The following is a 17,323-nucleotide window of genomic DNA, read 5'->3' on the forward strand; positions in this document are numbered from 1 at the left end:
GCCATAGTACAACACAAAAAGTACTAACTTGATATTCCTTTATGCAACTCACCCTTATAGGAAGAAATGTAAGCAGAGAATGGGTCCAAAACCATGGAATAAGAAGAAAAGCAATCATGTATCTAGTCTGATCCAATTACTAAGTAAAACCTCAATTCTCCGAACAGCTAAATAAAAATGTTTGTTTCCAAAATAAAGATACCAAGACCCTCTGGAAATGGATAATTATAATTGACTATAGATAAGAATACTTAAAAACCTAGGAGCAGAACTCAAGTTTCCTGATGCCTAATTCAGTTATCAAGTATGGCTGAATGGTCTTTCCACAATAGAAATCCTCAAATAATGAGTAGATTTGCATCAGGTTATTCTGACTTTCTCAGAAAGTAGGGTCTTCCTTAAGATTTCAATCACTCCAGAGCTGATTACTCGAGTACTATTAAGTTTTTCTAGCCATATCCTATAGCCATCTAGAGTAACATGATCCTAGAGGCACACTTATGTGGAAGGCAGCATCTCTGTAAGAAATTATCTGAATATAACTTCCAAAACAGGTTGACAAGTCATCCCAATTCTAAAAGACTTGAACACAACTCAGGCAAAATGTGGGATAAATGGCCTGTATGTGGGTACACCTGCAGTGGTGCTGTTTCTGGGATACCACCTTGATGAAACAAAAGAACCCCTGTACTTCATTTGGAAAATGAATATTGGATTCTCATATTGAAATCAACAAATATTTACAGAGTAACAATCATGTAACAGTCTTAGAGAAAAGACTTATTTCCAATCCAACTGGTTTATTGTTATTGCCACTATTACCATGTCTAGTTACCCTAAGGTTTCAGGTATAAAAACAGATGCTCAAACAGGGAAAATGATTGATTTTAGATCTGCCAAGTAGCAAGTGGCAGCTAACATTTCAATTCAAGTATGTTTGATTTAAAAGAGATGCCACTTTCATTACATTGGGTTGTCAGGAAACAAAATCCACTGACTTTCCTATTTATATCAATAAGCATTTGTTGAATAAGTGAGTGTCGGAGTGAATGATAGACATATAGAATTGGTAGAGGAACATGGGAAGGAAAAGGAACTTAGGATTTGTGAGCATCCATGTGTGCTAGGACCCAGGATGAGAACATCCTTAAATTTGATTTTAATAAATCTTTACACTCATCCTGCAACAAATGTTTCTAGCATTTCATTTTCCAGATGGGAAATTGAGGACAACACATGTTCTACAAATGCTCAAGTTAGCAGAACAAAAATTTGTAGTTTGGTGTATTCCACTCTAAAGTTGATTCTTTTCACTACTGGCTTGTCCTAGAAACCTCTAGACTAGAAACCAAGAAGGAACTGGTAAGAGTCCATGTGGACTATGAAGAAGGGCAGCAACTGAGTAGAACAAAATAAAGAAAAGTCCTCAAGACCTGAGCAAGTTGGAAGTAAACTAGATACTAATCATAATTTGAGTATGGTTCTGAGAGCCTGTCATCAGCTGGGTCAGAGCTATAAAAGGAACTAGATGACAACTGGCTTCCCATTTGGGGTCCTGATGTCACCCTTCCTTTCAGAGATATATTTAGCCCCAAGTATCTGGTTTGGACCTCAAAAAACAGAGCCGTGATGTGGAATCCACTTATATCCCAAAGGTGAGAGTGGCTGCAAAGGTGTGGTAAGGCATGAGCCAATCTCAAGAGTAAGTTTTTTGACACTTGGCCTATAAATAAAGATAGATCAACCCTCAGGATAGGGTATACTAACACTGTCTCAGCTGATCCTTCCCCTGAGAGGGTTTCATCTGCGTCAAACAATCAGAGGCTGAGGGTATCTGATATACTTAGCAGAGGGATGGTAGCCTCTAAACTTTCAAAAGACTCAGTTTTCAGGGGTTGTCTCTTACTAAAAGGAAGAGAGAAGAGCAACAGCTGAGACCATTTTTCTTGCATTAAACCTTCCTGTCCCACTTGGCTTCCCAGGCACGATATTATTGAGCCCTAGGCAGGTGGTTTAGAAAATATGGCTTATTAATAACCATCACCTATAGTAATGCCACTGAAGGTGAGTTTGGGTGTAAATAACATTTTGTTTCTGAATACTTAAGACTCTGGCTTAGAATTAGAGTACAATAGCATTAGGGCATGATGGAAAGTCAGGAGACTGAAGTCTTCAGTCACAACTATGCTATGTCTGACCTTGGACAAATCTCAATCTCTTTGAGTCTATTTCTTCATGCATAAAACAAGAGGATCCCTCAAGTTTTTAAAACCCTCCTAGTTCTAACAGAGTGACCACCATCCTGTCTTCATTACTCTTTCCTCTTACTACCTCCCTAACTTCAATGGATTTCTGAGAGAATTGTTCTAGAAGAACCGAATGAGCGATTTATTTGGTTCCTCCTTCCTAAAATGCTGAGAAGAAACCAGTTAGAAATAAACTGAAACAGTGTCTCACAGGTTTCACACAGATGACTATAAAGGAAGAGATGGGAGAAGGAGTAGGTCCTATGCATCTCCAAAGCCTTTGAGATTGAGAGAATCTTGAGAACAAGGGAACAAGGATTCCAGGAACATTTATAGAATTCGGAAAAAAAAAATCTATAAAATTATAAGCAAAATCAGCATTCATAAAAATTATGTTGCAAAAAGGATTAAAGATGAGGTAGGACTGTACAAGGCCCAGGTACCTGATATTTCTTTCAATTGTGGCATGACTTATGAATGAAGAGCCTGACACATAACTGAGTTAGAAGGACACATTCTAAAATTCTATGACATAACTAAGGAATTGCGTGGAAAGTTTCTGGATTTTAAATAACATAAATTAAACATTCCAGAGTTCAGAGGGGCTATGCATGATAAGTGGTCACTAAAGGAAGACACATAGACCATATGTCTAAATATGATGCAACAGAGATAGGGCTGTGGCAACCTCATAGAATGTTGGAACTATGGGATAGTTTGTTTTAAGGACTAAACACTGTTCCTACGAGGACACAGAATAGGATAGAGAGTAAGAAGTAGAGCATGTGAGGTTTAGAACATACTAAGTCCAGAGAAATGGGGATAGAGGTGATCTTTTGGAAAAATAGTGTCTTAGTTACTTTTCTATTGCTGTGAAGAGACACCATCATCAAGACAACTCAAAGAAAGACTTTAGTGGGGACTTACAGTTTCAGAGGATGAGTCCATGACCACCAATGGAGGGGAGCATGGCAGCAGGCAGACAGGCATGACACTGGAGCAATGACTGAAAGTATACATCTGATTCACAAAAATCGAGAGAGAGAGAGAGAGAGAGAGAGAGAGAGAGAGAGAGAGAGAGAGAGAGAACTAGGAATGGCATAGGCTTTAGAAACCTCAAAGCCACCAAGTGACACATCTTATCCAACAAGGTCATGCTTCCTAATCCTTCCGAAACAGTTCCACCAACTGTGAACCAGGCATTCAAATATATGAGCCTATGGGGCCATTTTCATCCATGCTACCACATTCCACTCTCTGGCCCCCAACAGCTTCATAGCCATATCATAATGCAAAATGCCCTTAGTCCTCTGAAGTAGGATCTTTAAATCATAACACAGTTTCAAAGTCTAAAGTGTCTTCTGAGACTCACAGCAACATTTTAGCTGCAATCCCCTTGTTTTCATCAGTACTCTTACTGTGAAGAGATACCATCACCACAGCAACTCTTATAAAGGAAAGCATTTAATTGGAGCTGGCTTACAGTTTCAGAGGTTTAGTCCATTCTCTTCATTGAAGGAAGTTTGGTGGTACCCAGACAGATAATGGTGCTGGAGTAGTAGCTGAGATCTCTAAATCTGGATTGGCAGACAGCAACAATGCCACATCTCCAATACTGCAATTCTCTATGAGTCTGTGGAGGTAATTTTCATTTAAACCACCACATTCCACTCCCTGGCTCTCATAGGCTTGTAGCCATAGCATAATGCAAACTACATTTACTCCATCTTCAAAAGACCCCATAGTCTTTAATAGTCATAACATTGTTTAAAATTCCAAAGTCTTTTCCAAGACGCATGGAAATCTCTTTTATTTATTCCTTGTGGCTTCCACATCAAGCATCTCCCTGACCCTTGCTGCCGCATGACAAATGGGTAATAGGGACAGCTCTCCCAAACTCACAATTTCAGGGCTGGCTCACCGACACCTCCACCAGTAGAGCTGACTCTGTTGGGCTGCTCATTCAAGGTGCAGAGCCTGATGTCCCAAGTGTTGCATCTGGTCGTGGGAAGGAGCAGCTTTTTCACATGCCTCAGGCATTGTTGGGTGGGGGAGGGCATATCTCCCCCACCCATCTTATGTCAATCTCTTAACTATAATCCCCCTTAAACTCAAAATGAAAAAGCAGATCACATACTTTCAACATACAATGGCCCAGATATACAGCACCATTCCAAAATGTAGAGAAAAGGAACAGCGAGCAAATACTGGACCAAAGCAAAACCGATAACAAGCTGGACAAATTCCAAACTCTGCATCTCCATGTTTGATGTCAAAGCTTTCTTCAGATCTCCAACTCCTTTCAGCTCTGTCGACTGTAACACACTTATTTCTCTTGAGCTGGTTCCACTCCCTGTTAGCAGCTCTCCTCAGCAGGTGGCCCACAGTTCTGGCATCTCCAACTTCTTGGGGTCTCCAAGGGAATCCAGGCTTCTCCTTCACAGCTTTACACAATGGTCTCTCTAGGCCTCCATGCAGGGACACCCATGACACACTCCTGAATTCAACACCTTTACTTAGTCATGGAGGGAGATCCCATAACCCCTTTCTTGTATGCTTGACTCTAAAGACAGAACCACATAGCCAACACAGCCAAGTTCTGCTGCTTGCTAGGGCCAGAACATGGACCCCTCATTCAATTACATTTTTATCAGATTTCTGGTCTCAATTTTTTTTATTATCCTTCTCTCATATATTACATCCAGACTGCAGTTTCTCCTCCCTCCCCTCCAAGTCTCTCTCCCCCATCTCCCTTCTCTCCAGATCAATGTCCCCTCCATTTTCCTTCAGAAAAGTGCAGACCTCCCTCGAACATCAACCAAACATGGCATAATATGCTACAATAATACCAGATACATACAATCTCATCAAGGGTGGACAAGGAAACCCAATATGAGGAAAAGGGTCCTATAAGTAGGCAAAAAAGTCAGTGACTGCCCTTGCTCCCACTGTTAGGAGTCCCACAAGAACACGAAGCTACTGATCCATAACATATGTGTAGAGGACCTAGGTCAGACCACTACAAGATCTCTGATCTCTGTGAGCACCCATGAGTCCCAGTCAGTTGATTCTGTGGTCCATGTTCTTGTGATCCTGACATCTCTGGTTCCTCCCATCCTTCCTCCCCTACCTATGCAGGACTCTCCCAGAGCCACCTCATGTTTGGCTGTGGGACTCTGCATCTGCTTCCATCGGTTGCTGGATGAAGTCTCCCTGGTTTCTCTGATGAGAATTATGCTAGGTTCTGGTCCCAGAACATTCTGCAGGCAGGACAAGCTGTAGGTTGAAGATTTTGTGGCTGGGTTGGTGTCCCAATCTCTCCACTTGAGGTCTTGCCTGGTTACGGAAGATGGCTGGTTTGGGCTCCGTGTTCCACATTACTAGGAATATTTGCTAGAGTATCTAGTTAGGGTATCTATTGTTGCAATGAAACACCATGACCAAAAAGCAACTTTGAGAGGAAAAGGTTTATTAGGCTTACTCTTCCACTTTGTTCTTTATCATTGAAGAAAGTCAGGATAGGAATTTAAACAGGGCAGGATCCTGGAGGCAGAAGTTGATGAAGAGGCCATGGAGGGGACCTGTTTACTGGCTTGCTTCCCATGGCTTGCTCAACTCACTTTCTTATAAACAAAAGAAATTAGGAGGTATCACTATTGCTAATTTCAAGCTGTACCACGGAGCTGTAGTAATAAAAACTGTATGGTATTGGCATAATCAAATCGAATCAAGGACCCAGCTGTTAATCCACACACCTATGAACACTTGATTTTTGATAAAGAATCCAGAAATATGCAATGGAAAAAGAAAGCATTCTAAACAAGTGGTGCCGGTCTAACTGGATGTCAGTATGTAGGAGAATGCAAATAGATCCATATATATCACCCTACACAACACTCAGGTCCAAGTGGATCAAAGACCTCAGCATAAATACAAATACACTGAGCCTGATAGAAGAGGAAGTGGAGGAAAGCTATAAAAAGATTAGCATGGGAGACAACTTCCTGAAACAGAATGCCAATAGTGTAGGCACTGAGGTCAACAATTAATAAATGGGACCTCAAAAAAAATAAATAAATGGGACCTCATGAAACTGAAAAGCTTTTGTAAGGCAAAGGACACTGTCAATAGAATAAGAAGGCAGCCCAGAGGATGGGAAAAGATTTTCCCACATCTGACAGAGGGATAATATCCAACAAAATATCCAAAAGAACTCAAGAAATTAGACATCAACAAACTAAATAATACAATTAAAAAGCAGGGTATGGATCTAAACAGAGAGCTCTCAATGAAGGAATCACAAATGGTTGTGTAACACTTAAAACAAATATTCAAAATCCCTAGCTGTCAGAATTTCTTTTATTGTATAGGATTGTTATAGATATCCTTCATTTTTTTATATGAAGTTGAGTATTGTTGTTTCAAGGTCTGTAAAGAATTATGTTGGAACTTTGATGGGGATTATGCTGAATCTGTAGATTGCTTTTGGTAGGGTGGCCTTTTTTACTATGTTAATCCTACCAATCCATGAGCATGCGAGATCTTTCCATCTTCTGATATCTTCTTCAATTCTTTAAAGGTTTGAAGTTTTTATCATGCAGGTCTTTCATTTCTTGAGTAGAATTACCCCCAGATATTTTATATTATTTGTATTTATTGTGATAGATGTTGTTTTTACGATTTCTTTCGCAGTCCATTTTGTTTTGCAATATTAGTCTAAGATGTGTTACATTTGTTTATGCTGTGAAGTGTTTGTTTAATGATGCAAAAATGTGCTGCATTCTTTTATGTTGTATTTGTTTTCCTCTGTGAAGCTGTGTTACTTTGGCTGTCTAAAATACCTAATTGGTCTAATTAAGAGCTTAATGCCAATAACTAGGAAGGAAAGGATAGGTGAGGTTGACAGGCAGAGAGAACAAATAGGAGGAGTAGGAAGAGGAAAGAAGGATCTGAGGGGCCAGCCACACAGTCAGTTATTGAGTAAGAAGTAAAGTAAGGTGTGTAGAATAGAGAAAGATAAAAGGTCATAGGCAAAAGGTAGAGGGGATAATTTAAGTTAAGCAAATCTGGCTAGAAACAAGCCAGGCTAAGGCCAGGTATTTATAAGAATAAGGTTTCATATATTAATTTTGGAGCTGGGTGGCGAGCTCCAAAGAACAAAGGGCAAAGAATAAAAAAACAAACAGCAACAACAAAAACAACTACACTAGTGTAGCTAAGTCTTTATCTTTAAATTTATCTTATTTTATTTTTCTTTAGATTTACCTTTCTTTTTCTTCGCTATTTTTGAGATAGGGTCTCACTAGCTTTGAACTAATAAAGATTCACTTACCTCTACAGGTGCCTTCTGAGTGCTGGGATTAAAGGTGTGTGCCACATGCCAAGTTAGATATATTTTTAACTTTTTAAAAATTCCTCATATTGGTTACACCTGGTTTTAATCCCACCAAGAGTGAATGAATGTTCTGCTTTCCCCACATCCTTATCAGCATTTGTTGTCAGTTGTTTCCTTGATCTTAGTCATTCTAACTGGACTAAGAGAAGTATCAAAATATCTATCTCTAAGTTGCATTTTCTTGATTCCTAAGGATGGCAAACAATTTTAAAACTATTTCTTGGCCTCAGTATAAGCCTAACAGAACACTGACCATTCCCCTCTCTGCCCACATAAGTATCAGCCATCAAAAAACTGAATACTTCCAATCTCATTGAGAACCAAACAACAGACTCTATCAAGAGAAAAGGTGCTGGCTTTCTAATTATTGCTATTCCCCAGGCTCTAGGAAAGTACTCAATATTTGGTTAATGAATGAAATAAGACAGAGGCTTACATCTCATATATGTACAACCAGAGCATCATGGAAGTTTTTCAGTTTACCTGGTCAAGAAAGGGGAGGTTCATATTCAGCAGACTGGGCCCAGGGAAATACATTTCAGCACAATAGCCATGACGTCTAAGCCTTTAGGGAACGGAAGTCAAAATAACTCCCATGGTATTAGTTTTTACCAAATGACTAGAGCCTTCTGCCTATTTCTCCTTGGGGAGGGATGGTGATCAACTTCAGAGCCATTTTAATATCTAGGGACATTAAAATATTAATCAAATTTAAAATGTTTGAAACTGAATCCCAACTTTACTCTTTAATTTTCTGTTGGAGTCCCTAACAGGACACATAACCATTCTAATTTTGTTTAATTTGCAACTGAATTGAAGAAAAAGAAATCAACATTGGGCCCTCCCTACACTACAAAAAGGTTGCAAAAACAAAGATAAATATCTATGGTGTACTGAGAAGTCCACCAGATTCCAGTGGATAGTTCTAACCCCATAATGACATAGATGATCCTGATAAAACCCAGTGTATCTAAAAACAAAAAGAATAAGAATCATTAATGTGGAAAGGGACTTGTGGGAAATGAGGAAGTGGTTAATAGGGATGAGGAGGAGATTATCAAAAGTTTTAATAAGGGGCTGGTGAGATGGCTCAGTGGCTAAGAGCATTGCCTGCTCTTCCAAAGGTCCTGAGTTCAATTCCCAGCAACCACATGGTGGCTCACAACCATCTGTAAAGAGGTCTGGTGCCCTCTTCTGGCCTGCAGACGTGCACACAGACAGAATATTGTATACATAATAAATAAATAAATATTAAAAAAAAACAAAAAAAAAACAAAAAAAAAATGGGGCTGGAGAGATGGCTCAGTGGTTAAGAGCATTGCCTGCTCTTCCAAAGGTCCTGAGTTCAATTCCCAGCAACCACATGGTGGCTCACAACCATCTGTAAAGAGGTCTGGCGCCCTCTTCTGGCCTTCAGGCATACACACAGACAGAATATTGTATACATAATAAATAAATAAATATTTAAAAAAAAAAAGTTTTAATAATTATCTCTTGGTGTAAGCTCCAGAATTACTTTATTTATAAGATGATTTGCTTATGGATCTTTTGGAGGGGTTAAGGATTTCTCCTTTCTCCCTCCAAGCCATTCATCTTGGTTTTATAAGACAAAGGCATACACATATAATTTCATTTTAATAACAGCTTGTCATTGACTTTCTGACAAAAGCAGAGTATTCCCAACTTTCCATAAAATATGAGAGCCTAGAAATTACCCTCCACATCCTTTCCTGTCTTATTAGCTTAGATGTGAAATGTCTTTTCTTATGTTAAGTTTTTTCTTTAATAGTTGAAAAAAAAGAAAATTTAGATTTAAGGAGAAAGGACTGAGCCAGCAACCAAGGCCAGAGCAGGCCTGAGATAGCAAACTCCACAGGAGCAGGTACAGGGAAGCAATTGCTGAGAGAGTGGGCCAAAGTCAGAGACTTCTGTGAATGCAAGCATGAGTCTGGGACCTCCGAGGGAGTGGTCCTGAGCCAGGACCTCTGTGGGTATGGGCATGAATCTGAGACCTCTGAGGGAGTAGACCTGAGCCAGGACTTCAGTATGGGACCTCTGAGGGAGTAGGCAGGAACCAGAGACCTCTGTGTATCTAGGCATGAGTCTGGAACTTCCAAAGGAGTAGATCAGAGCCAGAGACCTTTGCAGGACCAAACCCAAGCCAGGGACCTCTGCAGAAGTGGATCTAGATCAGGGACATTTACAGAAACAGGTCTGAGTGAGCAACCTAGGCCAGGGCAGACCTGAGATAGAGAACTCCACAGGAGCAGAGCAAACCCTGGGAGCACCAAGTGACCTTTAGGAACACGGAGTAATCAATGGGGTGACGGGAACCATGACACTGACTGTACTATGAGGAGCAACCATCTGAGCCTTGGATCCACTGGCACCTGAAAGATCGATAACCAGAGTCACAGACAGCACCAACCACACCAAGCAAAAGAAAAGATGGGTAGGTAATACAAGGTAAGAGCACAGGCAAAACCACAAAGAGCAACATGACATCAGTGGTCCTACACCAGCAAGACTTGAAAAACAAAATATAGATGAAGCAGAAGAAAATGACCTAAAAAATAACTTTAGGAGAATGTTTAAGGCTCTTAAAGAGGAAATGAAAAATTCCCTCAAAGAAATGGAGAAAAAGACAAACAAAAAATTGGAAGACATCAACACATCCCTTAAAGAAAACCAAGAAAAAGCAATCAAACATGTGAAAGAAACTATTCACAACCTGAAAAAATGAAATAGAGACAATAAAGAAAACACAAGCTAAGGAAATTATAGAAACAGCAACCATGCGGCAATGATCAGGAACTACAAACACAAGCATAAACAGCAAAACACAAGAGATGAAAGAGAGAATCTCAAGCACTGAAGATACAATAGAGGAAATATACTCATCAGTCAAAGAAAACATTAAATCTAACAAAAGTATAACACAAAATATCCAGAAAATATGGGACACCATGAAAAAGACCAATCCTAAAAATAAGAGGTATAAAAGAAGAAGTTCAACTCAAAAGCACAGAAAATATATTTAGCAAAATCACAGAAGAAGACTTTTCCAACATAAAGAAAAATATGCCTATGAAGATACAAGAAGCATACAGAACACCAAATAGACTGGATCAAAAATAAATTCCCCTCACCATGTAAAAATTGAAACACTAAACATATATAATAAAGAAAGAATATTAAGAGCTGCAAAGGAAAAAGGCCAAATAACATAAAGGTAGACCTATTAGGGTTACACCTGACTTCTCAATGGAGACAATGAAAGCCAGAAGGTCTTGATCAAGCGTTATGAAGATATTAAGAGACCACAGATGGCAGCCCAGACTACTATACCCAGCAAATCATTCAATCACAATAGAAGGACAAAACAACATATCCCATGACAAAATTAGATTTAACCAATACCTAGCCACAAAACCAGCCCTACACAAAGTACTAGAAGAAAAAATTCCAACCAAAGTTGGCTACATCAAGAAAAACACAGACAATTGATGATCTCACTGCCGTAAATCCCCCCAAAAGGGAAAAACACAAAATAACATCACCAACAACAAAAACTAAATTAGCAATCACTGATAGCAATCACTGGTTATTAATATCCCTTAATATAAATAGACTCAACTTACCTGTAAAAAAAAGACACAGTTTAACAGATTAGATACAAAACCAGAATCCAACCTTTTTCTACATACAAGAAATACACCTCAACCTCAAAGACAGACATTGCCTCAGAGTAAAGTGTTGGGGAAAAATTTTTTCAATCAAAAGGACCTAAGAAACAAGCAGGTGTAGCTATCCTAATATCTAGCAAAATAGACTTCAAACTAAAATCAATCAAAAGAAACTAAGAAGGATATTTCATATTAGTCACAGGAAAATTCCATCAAGAGTAAGTCTCAATATTGAACATCTATGCCCTGAATACAAGGGCACCCTCATATGTAAAAGGAACACTTCTAAAGCTTAAATCATACATTAAACCCCACACACTAATAGTGGGAGACCTCAACACTCCACTCATACCACTGGACAGGTCAGTCAGACAAAAAATTAACAGAGAAATAAGGGAACTAACAGATCTTATGACTCAAATGGACTTAATAGACATCTATAGAATAATCCATCCAAACATAAAAGAATATATACCTTCTTCTCAGCACCTCATGGAACCTTCACAAAAATTGACCAAATATTCAATAATAAAACAAACCTCAATATATACAAAAAAATGGAACAACCCCATGTATCTCATCAGATCTCCATGGCTTAAAATTAGAATTCAACAGCAACACTAATTCCAGAAATCCCACAAACACATGGGAATTAAACAATGCTCACCTGAATCATCAATGGGCCAAGAAAGAAATAAAGGGAGAAATTAAAGACTTCCTAAAATTCAAATAAAATCACCACCCAACATACCCAAATTTATGGGACACAATGAAAGCAGTGTTAAGACGAAAGTTCATAACACTAAATGCCTACATAAAGAAGCTGGAAAAATCCCACACTAGTGAATTAACAGAGTGTTTGAAAACTTTAGAACAAAAGGAAGCAAACTCACCCAAGAGAACTAGATGTCAGGAAATAAATTGAGAGCTGAAATCAACAAAATAGAAACAAAGAAAACAATACAAAGAAACAATGAGACAAAGAGTTGGTTCTTCAAGAAAATCAATAAAATAGACAAACCTTTATCCAACTAACCAAAAGGCAGAGAAAGAATGTCCAAATTAACAAAATCAGAAATAAAAAGGGGGACATAACATCAGACCTGGAGGAAATTTAGAGAATCATCAGGTCATTTTTCAAAATCCTGTACTCCACAAATTTGAAAAACTTAAAAGAAATGGACAACTTTCTGGATAAATATCCCTTACCAAAATTAAATCAAGATCAGATAAGCAAATTAAACAGACCTATAACTGCTGAAGAAATAAAAACAGTCATCAAAAGTCTCCCAACCAAAAACAGCCCAAGGCCAGATGGTTTCAGCTCCAAATTCTACAAGATTTTCAAAGAAGAACTAATACCATTACTCCTCAAATTGTTCCACACAATAGAAACAGAAGGACCATTGTCGAACTTTTTATGAGGCTACAATTACCCTGATATCCAAACCACATGAAGAAAATACTAAGAAGAGAATTAGAGACCAATCTCACTAATGAATATTGACACAAAAATACTACATAAAATACTGGTAAATCAAATCCAAGAACACATCAGAACCATCATCCAACATGATCAAGTCGGCTTCATCACAGAGATGCAGGAATGGTTCAACATACGAAAATCTGTCAACATAATCCACTATATAAACAGACTGAAAAAATAAAAAATCACATGATTCGATGCTGAAAAAGCCTTCGACAAAATACAACGTTCCTTCATGTTAAAGGTCTTCGAGAGAGCAGGGATACAAAGAACATACCTAACCATAATAAAGACAATATACAGCAAGCCAACAGCCAACATCAAACTAAATGGAGAGAAACTCACAGTGATTCAACTGAAATAAGGAACAAGACAAGGTTGTCCACTCTCTCCATATCTATTCAATATAATTCTTGAGGTCCTAGCTAGAGCAATAAGACAACAAAAGGAGATCAAGGAGATACAAATGGGAAAAGAAGAAGTCAAACTCTATTTGCTGATGACATGATAGTTTACATGAGCGACCCCCAAAATTCTACCAAGGAACTTCTACAACTCATAAACCCTTTCAGTAATGTAGCAGGATACAAGATTAACTCAAAAGAATCAGTAGCCCTCCTATTTCCTATCTTTATTTCATTCTTAATGTCTTCTTTGACCCATTCACTATTCACAAATGAACTATGTAATCTTCAAGAATTTTTGCACTTATTAGAGATTTGTTTGTTGTTGACTTTAAGTTTTATTGCATTATTGTCAAAAAATCAGTAGCCCTCCTTTACACCGATGATGAATAGGCTGAGAAAGAAATCAGAGAAACTGAAGGGGAGGGGAGAGGCAGGGACAGGAGCAGAGAAAAATGTATACCTCAGTAAAATCAATTTTAAAAAAGAAAACTTATAGTAGCCCAAGATAAAGCACCCTGTTTGGAAGTAATGATTAATATTCATCGCTGACTTGGCTTCTTTTTGTGTGCAATGATGTTTGTAGAGAGGATTAACTAAGGGGAAGAGCCACACTGAATACCGGCAATCTCATGCTATAGGCTAGGAACTTAGATAAAATTAAAGGATGAAAAGTAGAATTCAGCTGAATGTGAGCATCTCCCTTTCTCTCCTTTCTGATGTGCTATGATGTGACCTACTTTCCTCCATCATTCCTTCTGGGCTTGACTGAACCCAAGAAAACTATAAACAAAATGAGGAATTCCTCTCTTAAGGTATTTCTCAGGATTTTAGACGTAGTGTCAAAAAGTAATATATTTATTTTTACCCTGAGAAAGAACATGTGACTTCAGATAAGTATGGCAATAAAGAGCAGAAATATCCCATTAAAATTTCCCAAGCAAATGAGAGAGTATAAAAGGGTATCAAGTTGGAGCGCTTTTGCCTCCTCCACAATAAAGAATCAATAAATGAATTTTGAAATTCCTTTAATAAAGTTCTGGGAGTAAACAAAAATTCATTAGATTCATGCATATAAAAATTTAACCCCTAAATATAAACTTATATAAATCTTGTATAAGCTTACAAAATTAAAATAAATCTTAATATAGTTTAAAATTTTTATTAACCAAATTACCGCGTCAAGTAATTTTACATGTTTATTCACTTAATCATAATTAAAATTAAGTAACATAGGACCAAAAATCCCCAGAAATATTGGGATTTTGCTGTTGTTTTCTGAAAGATTGTTTATTTAAGGTATACATGTGTGTGCCTGCGTGAGTTTACGTGCACTACATAAAGATTTGTAACTGTTGAATCAACCGCCTCTCCAGACCCCAGATTTTTTTTTTAATTTTTTCCCAGAAATTTTAGGTAGAAATGACAAATGTTATGAAATACCTCCAGGAATTAATTTCCTCTAGCAACAGTATACACTTTCACATTAAATGGAATATAGACTCTCACAGTATCATGCCACTTCAGACGGCAAGAGCAATTTAAACTGTGGTCTTCAAAAGCACTGTGGAGTTTTAGGATTGTGAACAGATATTCTGGATTTTCCCTCATTTTACAAATAAAGAGAGTAAACTAACGAAAGGTCCAAGAAACTAAATGCTTCCCTGCTAACAGATGATGGACAGCGCTAAAATGGAATCCAGGTAGCCTGGCTCGAATTAGTACTCTTGCTTTTGCCAGAGGCTTTTCCTCCACTCTTGTTCGCTAAGCTATTCAACATTCTCAGACCGGGACTCTGTGTCTATTGTCATGCTAGGCTTCTTCTCCTCCACAAGACTTGCCTAGACTCTGTGCCTTCAAAGCTACATTTTAAATTCTGGTCCCTCAGTCAATATTAAATAAGCCAGGGGGCTCTCACAGTGCTTTGCTCCTACCTTGTTTCAAATGGTAAGGGGCTGGAAGATATGTGTTTAACCCCCCACCTTGCACGTTATCCCAGCGTCCAAGTAAAGGCCGTATCTATTTTGTTCCAAAGTAGCTTGGCTCCAAACACTTGTTTGAAATGAATGGATTCGGGCATCTTCTGAATAGAGCAAAGAGTTTACTCTATGAACAAGAATACCTAGCCTGCGCATTTTTTAAAATGAGAGAGAAAAGCAGAGAGAAGAGGAGTTTGTCTATGAATAGATATGGGAATACTTGCTATAAGAAAGGAGTAAGGTTCTGTATTTCCCAGAGGCAATGTAGCAAAAGAAGTTCAAGAGAGACTTACCACCGGGATAGAGAAGAGGAGGCACGTCAGAATGAGTTGATGTTTCTGCTTAGGGAAGGCGGGTAGGAAAAGAGCACGTCCGTGGGTCCAATATTTCACGGAGAAGGGAGAAATAAAATAACTGCTAGGTAGGCAAGGCTGAAGAGAGGGCTCTTTCAATAGATGGCTTAAAAGTCTAAGGAACGAACGGATTGGCGCAGTTTCCTGTTTCCTAACCTTTAACTGCAATAGCTTCAAAATAGCACAGCAGTGCTACCCAGTGGATAAGGGTGGAACTGCAGGTCACAGAATCTAAAGTTGCACTCAACGCTGAGAAAAGCAATTCAGTATTTCTTCCTGACAGGCTTCTCAACCTTTGACTACAACCAGTCCCTCCGATATTCCTTCAATGCTTTTCAGGCTCCTCCATAGGTTTTGTTCAGGTTATGCGCTTTCCTAACCTCCTCAATACAAATCCTGCCTGCTCTTCTAAGTGTTTTTGTTTGTTTGCTTTGGGATTTTGTTTTTGTTTTTGGCATAAGGTCTCACATTTTCCAGGATGTCCTTCAGTTAAGTATGCATTCCAATCTGGCCTTAAATTCCTGATCTCCTTGCTTTCACCTTCCAAGTTCTGGAATCACAGTAATAAACTACCATACCTCGCTTTAGGGTGGCACCAAATGGCAAAAAACACTGAGATAGAAAACAAGAAAGCGAAATTCTATACTAGTCTTGGTAATTTATTCACTTAATGATCTTGGACAAGTCTCTAACTGTAGTCAGATTTTTCTTTGGGTCACCAGCTCACAAATAATGATGTGGAGACTTATTATTAATTGTGAGACTTCAGCTTTTCCCATTAGCTCTTATAACTTAAATTAACCTGATTTTATTCATCTACATTTTACCATGCGGCTTTTTACCTTTCTTTTATTCTGTATGTCTGACTCCCTCCGTGTCTCATTGGCATCTCTTTCATGCCTCTATTATCTTCTCCTTTCTCTCTTTCTGTCCCCAGAAGCCCACCTATACTTCCTGCCTAGCTGTTGACAGCCCAGCTCTTTATTAACCCAATCACAGCAATGTATCTTCACACCCTGTAAAAGTATCCCACAACAACCAACCTTTGGGGAATGTGAAGTTCTAAGCTTCCAGAAGAGGCACTGAAAATATCACAGAAGGTCATTTGTAAGAGTACTTATATAAATAACAGTTCTAAATAAATACAGGATACCTATAAAATTTCTTCTTGGACTACCTTGGGCTAGAAAATCCTAACCACTCCAAAAGTTCTTCTGCCAGAAATTTCTGTTATTTTGTTATTTATTTGGTCCTTACACATATGTCTGAATTTTAAGAGGATTAAATGTAATTTGCAACATATATGGACATATATAGATTGAAATCTCTCTTCTGATACTTAATGACTCAATAGCCTTGAGAAGTTCATTTTATTTTTAGTTGCCATATCATTATTTAAAAGAACTAATAATCATTAATACTTGGCATAGATGTTATAAAAAGATAAACAACTGCAAAGGAAGTGAATAAGCTACTTCAAGTGCATCATTAGCATGAAAAAAATCAATTGCAGTTAGGATGGAGTTAATCTCAATAAACCTTCATTAATACACATGCGTGTTACACACTCTCAGTTCCTAAATTGATGAGTTCTGAGACAGAGGGAATAATTCAGACTCCAGCTTTGACACTAGCGATCAGGGAGCCCATAGAGCACTACCTATTTAAGCCATGCTACTCAACATGCCTGACTCAATGATTAACACAGACAGCCACAGCTTGTCAAGGTGAAAAGACTACAGAATTTGCAACCCTGAATGGACCACATACACCA

The 17,323-nt window shown here is 38.3% G+C and overlaps 1 protein-coding gene across 1 annotated transcript in view; it reads right to left on the minus strand.

Moving 5' to 3' along the window:
• Positions 1 to 15,614, minus strand: part of Arhgef9 (Cdc42 guanine nucleotide exchange factor 9) — a 308,119-nt gene extending 292,505 nt beyond the window's left edge. The window contains exon 1 of the mRNA XM_057759313.1: positions 15,490 to 15,614. The gene's annotated coding sequence lies outside the window, so the exon portion shown is untranslated. The remainder of the gene's footprint in view (positions 1 to 15,489) is intronic.
• Positions 15,615 to 17,323: the final 1,709 nt, after the last annotated feature.

This window comes from Chionomys nivalis, chromosome X (assembly GCF_950005125.1).
Source record: "Chionomys nivalis chromosome X, mChiNiv1.1, whole genome shotgun sequence".
Lineage (NCBI taxonomy): Eukaryota > Metazoa > Chordata > Mammalia > Rodentia > Cricetidae > Chionomys > Chionomys nivalis.